Consider the following 7,627-nt stretch of genomic DNA (forward strand, 5'->3'; position numbering starts at 1 on the left):
AGCGGCATGCGGGCATAGGGTTGGCGATCATACACTTTCCAGCGCCAGGCTGAGAATAATTCCTCTATGGTATTTAGAAAAGGTGAATATGGGGGTAGGTACAAAACTACAAATTGTGGATGGGTGGCAAACCAGTTTTGGACCAGAACAGCCCGGTGAAAACTAACATTGTCCCATAAAACCACCAATCTAGCAGGCTCCTGATCTGGATCATGGACAAGCATTGTGTAAATTGCATCCAGAAAAGTGAGCATATGGCCAGTGTGGCATTGTGATGGAGGACCCCGTTTTGAGAGATGGCAGCACACATAGTTATATTACCCCCACGCTGTCCAGGGACATTGGTAATTGCCCTCTGTCCTATTACATTTCTTCCGCGGCGCCTGGTTTTGGTGAGGTTGAAGCCAACCTCATCCACATAAATAAATTCATGGCGAATTACATGGGCATCCAGCTCCAATACTCTCTGTAACAGACAAAAGGATATACAGATGAGTAAATATGGTATGTCTGAAGTACTGGAAGTAGTSTTGCATACATACCTCTACAAAGTCATGTCYCATATTCTTGACTCTGTCAGAGTTTCTCTCAAATGGCACCTTGTAAAGTTGTTTCATCGTCACTCGGTGCCGTTGGAGGATGCGTTGTATGGTCGACAGGCTTACAGCATTGATGTTGTTAAATATGGTGTCATTATTCAAGATATGCTCTCTTATCTCTTGAATCCTAATTGCATTGTTGGCCAAAACCATATTTATAATTTCAGTCTCTTGTACATCTGTAAACAAGCGTACTCGTCCTCCATGATGTCTTTGCCTTTCTAATCTGTACAGAATTCAAACATAGTATGTGTTCAGCATAGGAGCTGTAAACAATGTAGTACAGCAATGTAGTACAGCATGATAACCAACCTCATTCACTCAATGCAGTGCAGTAAATGGATGGCTTAGAGTTACAAATGTTTATGCAATACAATGCAGTCATATGTATTTTACAGTACATTACTGTAATGCTAAAATAGTCATTAGATAGTTGCATACCTGTTCTCATTTCTGAAGGTTCGAATTATGGACGCCACTGTAAATCGACTCAAGTTGGGCTGGACTCTCAGTCCAGCCTCTCTCATGGTCAAACCGTGGTTGATCACATGATCAACAAGTGTTGCCATAATCTCATCAGAGATGGCTCTCCTTCCTTCTCTTCTTTGCCCTCGTCCTCTTCTTCCTCTTCCACTCCCTACTACTCCTCTTGCTCTCTGTCCATTGTTGGCATCCATTGTTCAAAACAGGTCATCTGACCTTTGACCTATTTATAGGCCTATACTACAGTAAAGCAGTGATTGGTTAGTGATCAGTAAAGCTATTAGTGTTTGCACATGTGAGGAGTGTGTGTGTGACCTGGTGAATAAGTGTAGCATTTTGATTGGTTGTGTTTGGAAAAGGAAAGCAAGTCACTTCCTGTTCGATTTTTGTGTTTTAGATAGAGAATTGTGTGTAGTGTTTTWAAAAAAGTGTTTTATGCAATTGACAACTGAGTCAAAGGCTGAGAAATAGCTTATGGTTTTGGATATTTGGTGTGTAGTTTTGCACTTTGAGTGAGAGGTTTCAAAAATCGTGTGACATGAAAGTATTTTGTGTGTAAGCAGTTGGAAAAAACTGTAGTATAAAATAATATAATTTCCCTTTTTAATATAAACAGCATAGCTCAGTATTTTGAATTCTTTATTTTATACAGTCATTTTTTTGCTCATTTTATCAGGGGTGTAAATAATTGTGGATCCCACTGTATGTAACGCTGATCATTGATTACCCAAGAAAGAGAAGCTACACTACAGATTGATGCTGGCCACAGGGTGTTTTATGTATGTATGTGTTCATACGCCATTGCCTGTTTGGAGTTCTCTCACAGGGCAGAGGCAGGGGGGAGACGGGGGGAGGAATAGAGGCTGCATGCAACCCTGATTAACACTTTTCTCTCACACATTCAATATTTAACATACTGTAGCTCCAGGTCCACCAAAAATTAGACTATTTTGAGATCATGATGAGGAGGAAATGTAAAAACGACTAAAATGTTAGATCTACAGTGTCCATGTCAGAAAAAAGTCCTGCTGAGATTGAGGTGGTCCTAATATGGACTCAGTACAGATCTGTGAGGATGAGGCATCTTATTGGTCAGTGGATTCATAAATAGGAAGAGGATTAAGATAGAGCTCTTTTCAGGCGTTGACATAACCTGTGTTCTGATCACATCAGTGGGTAGATTGATTAGCAAACACTGTCACACTTCTTTACACAGTCTGTCTCTGAGTTGATACATCAAAACAGTATTCAAGGGCACCCACCTTTGTGTGTGTGTGTGTGTGTGTGTGTGTGTTTTGTTTGTGTGTGTGTGTGTGTCTGTGTGTGAGAGAGAAGAGAGTGAGAAAGAGAGAGACGAGTGTGTAATGTTGTTGTTGTGTGTAAATGTTCACCACAGTGCATTCACGTCCATCTGTCTCTCTTTGTGTGTGTGTGTGTGTGTGTGTGTGGTGTGTGTTGTGTGTGTGTGTGTGTGTGTGTGTGTGTGTGTGTGTGTGTTGTGTGTGTTGTGTGTGGTGTGTGTGTGTGGTGTGTGTGTGTGTGTGTGTGTGTGTGTGTGTGTGTGTGTGTGGTGTGTGTGTGTGTGTGTGTGTGTGTGTGTGTGAGAGAGAGAGAGAGAGAGAGGAGAGAGAGAGAGGGAGTGTGTGTGTGTGTGTGTGTGTGTAAATGTTCACCACAGTGCACGCAATGTCTGTCTCTGTGTGTGTGTGTGTGCGTGTGTGTGTGTGCGTGCGTGTGTGTGTGCGTATGTGTGCTAAAACACAAGCTGTCCAAAGCGTTGTCCTACAACATCTCGCACTATGCACTTGCTGTTCACCACTTCCTGTCAATGATCAACACTGCAGTCTCATTATCATACTTTAGCAGACTTTGACCTGAGAGAAGCTGACACTGCATGCTGAGTACCAGAGTAACACACTCTACCTGTCTACCTGCCACCTGCTTCTCACTAACACACACTGGGGATGATGACAGGAAGCAGGAATAAAGGAACCTAAGCAATACTTATCTTCTATTGGTCGATAGAGTGAGCATTACTTGAACTTTTAAGATATTTATATTTAAAAGGTTAAGGAATGTATTATACATGATTTGTAGCTACAGTAAGAGTTGGGGTTTGCCGGCTGTTTTCCGATGCTGACTTCTTTTTCTCAGTCAGTGTCTGGGCCCATCAATCAGAAGTAACCTCCAGCTGGCCTTGCTGCCAGCCGGGAAGAGGATGGATGCTGTGAGTACAGCCTGCCACGGGCTCTCTGCTCCCATCTGCATGTACCACTCTGTCGTCAGTGTTGGCACGGCCCTCGCCATGATGACAGCCTTAGAGAAGAGGCACTCTCCTACAGTCCACTCCCTTCATCACCCACGCCACACCAGCCAGAGAGGTGCTCTCTCCATCGCTCTCTCTTCCTGTCTCTTTTTCCATCACTTCCTTCATCACCCATCCCACGCCAACCTGAGTGACGCTGCCTCCCCATTTCTCCTTCTCTCTCTTCCTCTCCTCCGTCTTCCCCTCCATCCCTCCATTACTCCAGCTGGTGCTTCTGACCTGACTCCCACTCTTCTCCTCTCCCGTACCCGTACCCGTACCCCTGCCAGACACACTGCTCACCCCTCTAGTGTCATTGACTCGTCTTCTGTCTCCTCTCCACTCTCCTCCGCTCCTCTCCTCTCCACTCTCCTCCCCTCCTCTCGCCATACTAGACATTGGACCAATCCTGTCAGTCCACTTAACAAACGCAGAGGGACAGCGGTAGGGGTGGACCATGCTGTGTTGATGGAGTGGGTGAGAACAGCAAGCTGGCAATGCGTCTACCCTGTAATGTTTTATAAAACAGGCGCTCCCATCTCCATCCAACAAGCTGGCACAGGACTGTGTTGTTAAAAAGGAGGGGTTTTAAACCGTGTTCTTCCTTGTCTAATTTTAAAAGGACTAATTTAGACGAAGCCTATGAAAAATGTATGTGATCTTTTAATTCCATTTTCCAGTAGGAGAAAATGTCAATCTCACCATGACTTCTTTATTCAAGAAACCAACTTTGTTTTGGAGACTGTCACATCCAAATTCATATTTCTCTAAACAGACCACAGAGCCATCTATAAAACAGACGTTTTCCTACGTTTGCGAGCCCAGTTAAAAGCGTATCCTTTGGAGTTTGCTTGTTGTTGTGTGTACCTATGGTTGAAGCTCAATCAATCTGATTTTAACAAAACCAAGCAGCCCTTGAATAAAATAAACCCTAAAGGAAAAGATAGAGATATACAGTATTAACCACAACACATTGAAAGGGACATGGATCTGTTTGGGTGGATTGTAATTTAGTCAAACATGGCTGGCCTCCATATACAACTTTGATAGTATAATCAGTGGCTGAACACTTGCTCAGAGGGATTACAATGTATATCATCAATACAAGGTACCTTATTTGACACACTCTACAGCAAGGGGACCAGCTCTGTAAATACAATAGGCAATAGGCTACATTAAAAATCATGGAAACTGAATCAGAGAGAACTACTTAAATGTTGCTGCTGAATTACATATTTTCCATTGAAGTCGGGACACATTTGTAATATTCTATCAGTGTGTGCACGTGAGTGTGTGTGCGTGCGCGCATGCGTGTGTGTACATGTGTGATCTATTCAGAACCAAGAACAATGGCCATCGAGTCTATTGTGTACATCAGTCTAAAACCGTATTTTTGTTCTCTTCTCACCCTCTGAACAATTCTCATCCCCTCTATCCACCGCCCTTTGACCCTACCAGCAGTAGCTACATTAGAAACTGAGGCAGGAGGCCTCCTGGTTCAAGGTCAACATGTTGACTTTGAACTTGTCTTCAGACAGGTCCCCAGACATAATCTGTCAAAGCTTTACATCATCAATGACAAATGTGTCCCAAAGAAGGCAAAGATAACTGAACTAAATTACTATCGCCCCATAGCACTCACTTCTGACATCATGAAGTARTTTGAGAGACTAGTCAAGGATCATATCACCTCCACCTTACCTGCAACCCTAGACCCACCGCCATAACAGCTCCTCTGCAATCTCAGGAGGCTGAAGAAATTTGACGTGTCACCTAAAACCCTCACAAACTTTTACAGGTGCACAATCGAGAGTATCCTATCGGGCTGTATCACCGCCTGGTACGGCAACTGCACCGCCATCAACCACAAGGCTCTCCAGAGGGTGGTGCGGTCTGCACAACGCATCACCAGGGGCAAACTACCTGCCCTCCAGGACACCTACAGCACCCGATGTCACAGGAAGGCCAAAAAGATCATCAAGGACAACAGCCACCCGACCCACTGCCTGTTCACCCCGCTATCATCCAGAAGGCGAGGTCAGTACAGGTGGATCAAAGCTGGGACTGAGAGACTGAAAAACAGCTTATATCTCAAGGCCATCAGACTGTTAAACAGCCATCCCTAACATAGAGAGGCTGCTGCCAACATAAAGACCCAAATCACTGGCCATTTTAATAAATAGATTTAATGAAGGTATCACTAGTCACTTTAAATAATGCCTCTTTAATAATGTTTACATATCCTACATTACTCATCTCATGTATATACTGTATTTCATAACATCTATTGCATCTTGCCTATGCCGCACGGCCATCGCTCATCCATATATTTATATGGACTGTACATATTCTTATCCCATCCTTTTACATTTGTGTGTATAAGGTAGTTGTGAATTTGTTAGATTACTTGTTAGATATTACTGCACTGTCGGAACTAGAAGCACAAGCATTTCGCTGCACTCGCATTAACATCTGCTAACCATGTGTATGTGACAAATACAATTTGATTTGATTTGATGATCTGCAAGCTCTGGAGCAAGGGCTGAGGGAGGTGGTGGTTTGGTTTGTGTGTGTACTTGTTTTCCTACCTTATCAGGACCACAATGTCCTAACAATTCACCCAAATCTCCTGACAAAGTCTAAGGGTTAGGCGAAGGGTTAGGGATAGGTTTAATGTTAGGTGTTAGGGAAAATAAGATTTTCTTATGGTAAAAATGTTGTCTCCCCAAAAAATCCTTACATTTCGCGAAAATAAAGCTATGTGTGTTTGTGCGTGTGTGTGCATTTTTGTGTGTTTGCTTGCTTATCTGTGATTGAATGTTACAGATGTAGGATCTTAATCTGAGCCAGTTTTCTACAGCAGGAAAATAATCCTGCAGCAACAGGAAGTGTTGTGGATTATAATTAATGGATATTTTTGTAGGGGGATTTTTTTTGTTCGGGTAAGTCAAGTCTTAAATTTGGAAAAGGAAAACTTTAGAAGCATTTTAAAACTCAAATACACTAAAAGTTTGCATTTCCTGTAAGCAGGAATATTTTCAGCAACAAAAGAGCGATCAAATTAGGATACTACATCTGTATGTGTCTTTGTGTGTGTGTGCATGCGTTCTTTCGGATGGAGAGGACTGCCAGATTAATCACACTTATTTATTCATTTATTTCCCCCCTCTGCTGCGGCAGGCAGATTTAATTAATGACGTTACTGAGCCGATCGCCTGATCACAGTCTTGGCCATGTTTGGTCCCATTCCAACTCCCACTGAGTGAGTAATGTCCCTTACCTTCTGCTGCCATACATGTATATCTGTCTCTCTGGGCTTCTCCTAATGCCCCATGTTGGGGTTACTTCTCCCAATGTCCCATGCTGGGGTTACTTCTCCTATTGCCCCATGTTGGATTTACTTCTCCTAATGTCCCATGCTGGGTTTACTTCTCCTAATGCCCCATGCTGGGGTTACTTCTCCTAATGCCCCATGCTGGGGTTACTTCTCCTAATGCAGAAACTCATATGGCAGGCAAAAACCTTGAGACAAAATCCAAACAGGAATTGTCTGTTGATTTTCAATTCATCGCCTATTGAAATCCCAGTGGGATATGGATCTGTTTGCACTTCCTACGCCTTCCACTAGATGTCAACAGTCTGTAGAATGTTGAATGAAGCTTCTACTTGTGATGTTGAGCCGGATGGGAGCTGTTTGAGTCAGTGGTCTGGCAGAGTGCCAGGTCCTGGTCATACGCATTCCACATGATATCACTTGCGTTCCATTACTTCTATAGACACAAAGGAATTCTCCGGTTGGAACGTTATTGAATATTTATGATAACAACATCCTAAGATTGATTCTATACTTACTTTGACAAGTTTATTCAACCTGTAATATAATTTTTTGAAGTTTTTGTCCGAAGTTCGCCTGGACCTGCACGAGCGTTTTGGATATGCGTACTAAACGTGCTAACAAAAGTAGCTACTTGGACATAAATAATGGACATTATTGAACAAAAAAAAAATGTATTGTGGAACTAGGATTCCTGGGAGTGCATTCTGATGAAGATCCCCAAAGGTAAGGCAATATTTATCATGTAATTTCGTATTTCTGTTGACTCCAACATGGCGGAGAAATGTGTTTTATCTGAGCGCCGTCTCAGATTATTTCATGGTTTGCTTTTTCCGTAAAGTTTTTTTGAAATCTGACACAGCGGTTGCATCAAGAACAAGTGTATCTTTAATTCTATGTAAAACA

This window comes from Salvelinus sp. IW2-2015, linkage group LG30 (genome assembly GCF_002910315.2).
Source record: "Salvelinus sp. IW2-2015 linkage group LG30, ASM291031v2, whole genome shotgun sequence".
In the NCBI taxonomy this organism is placed as follows: domain Eukaryota; kingdom Metazoa; phylum Chordata; class Actinopteri; order Salmoniformes; family Salmonidae; genus Salvelinus; species Salvelinus sp. IW2-2015.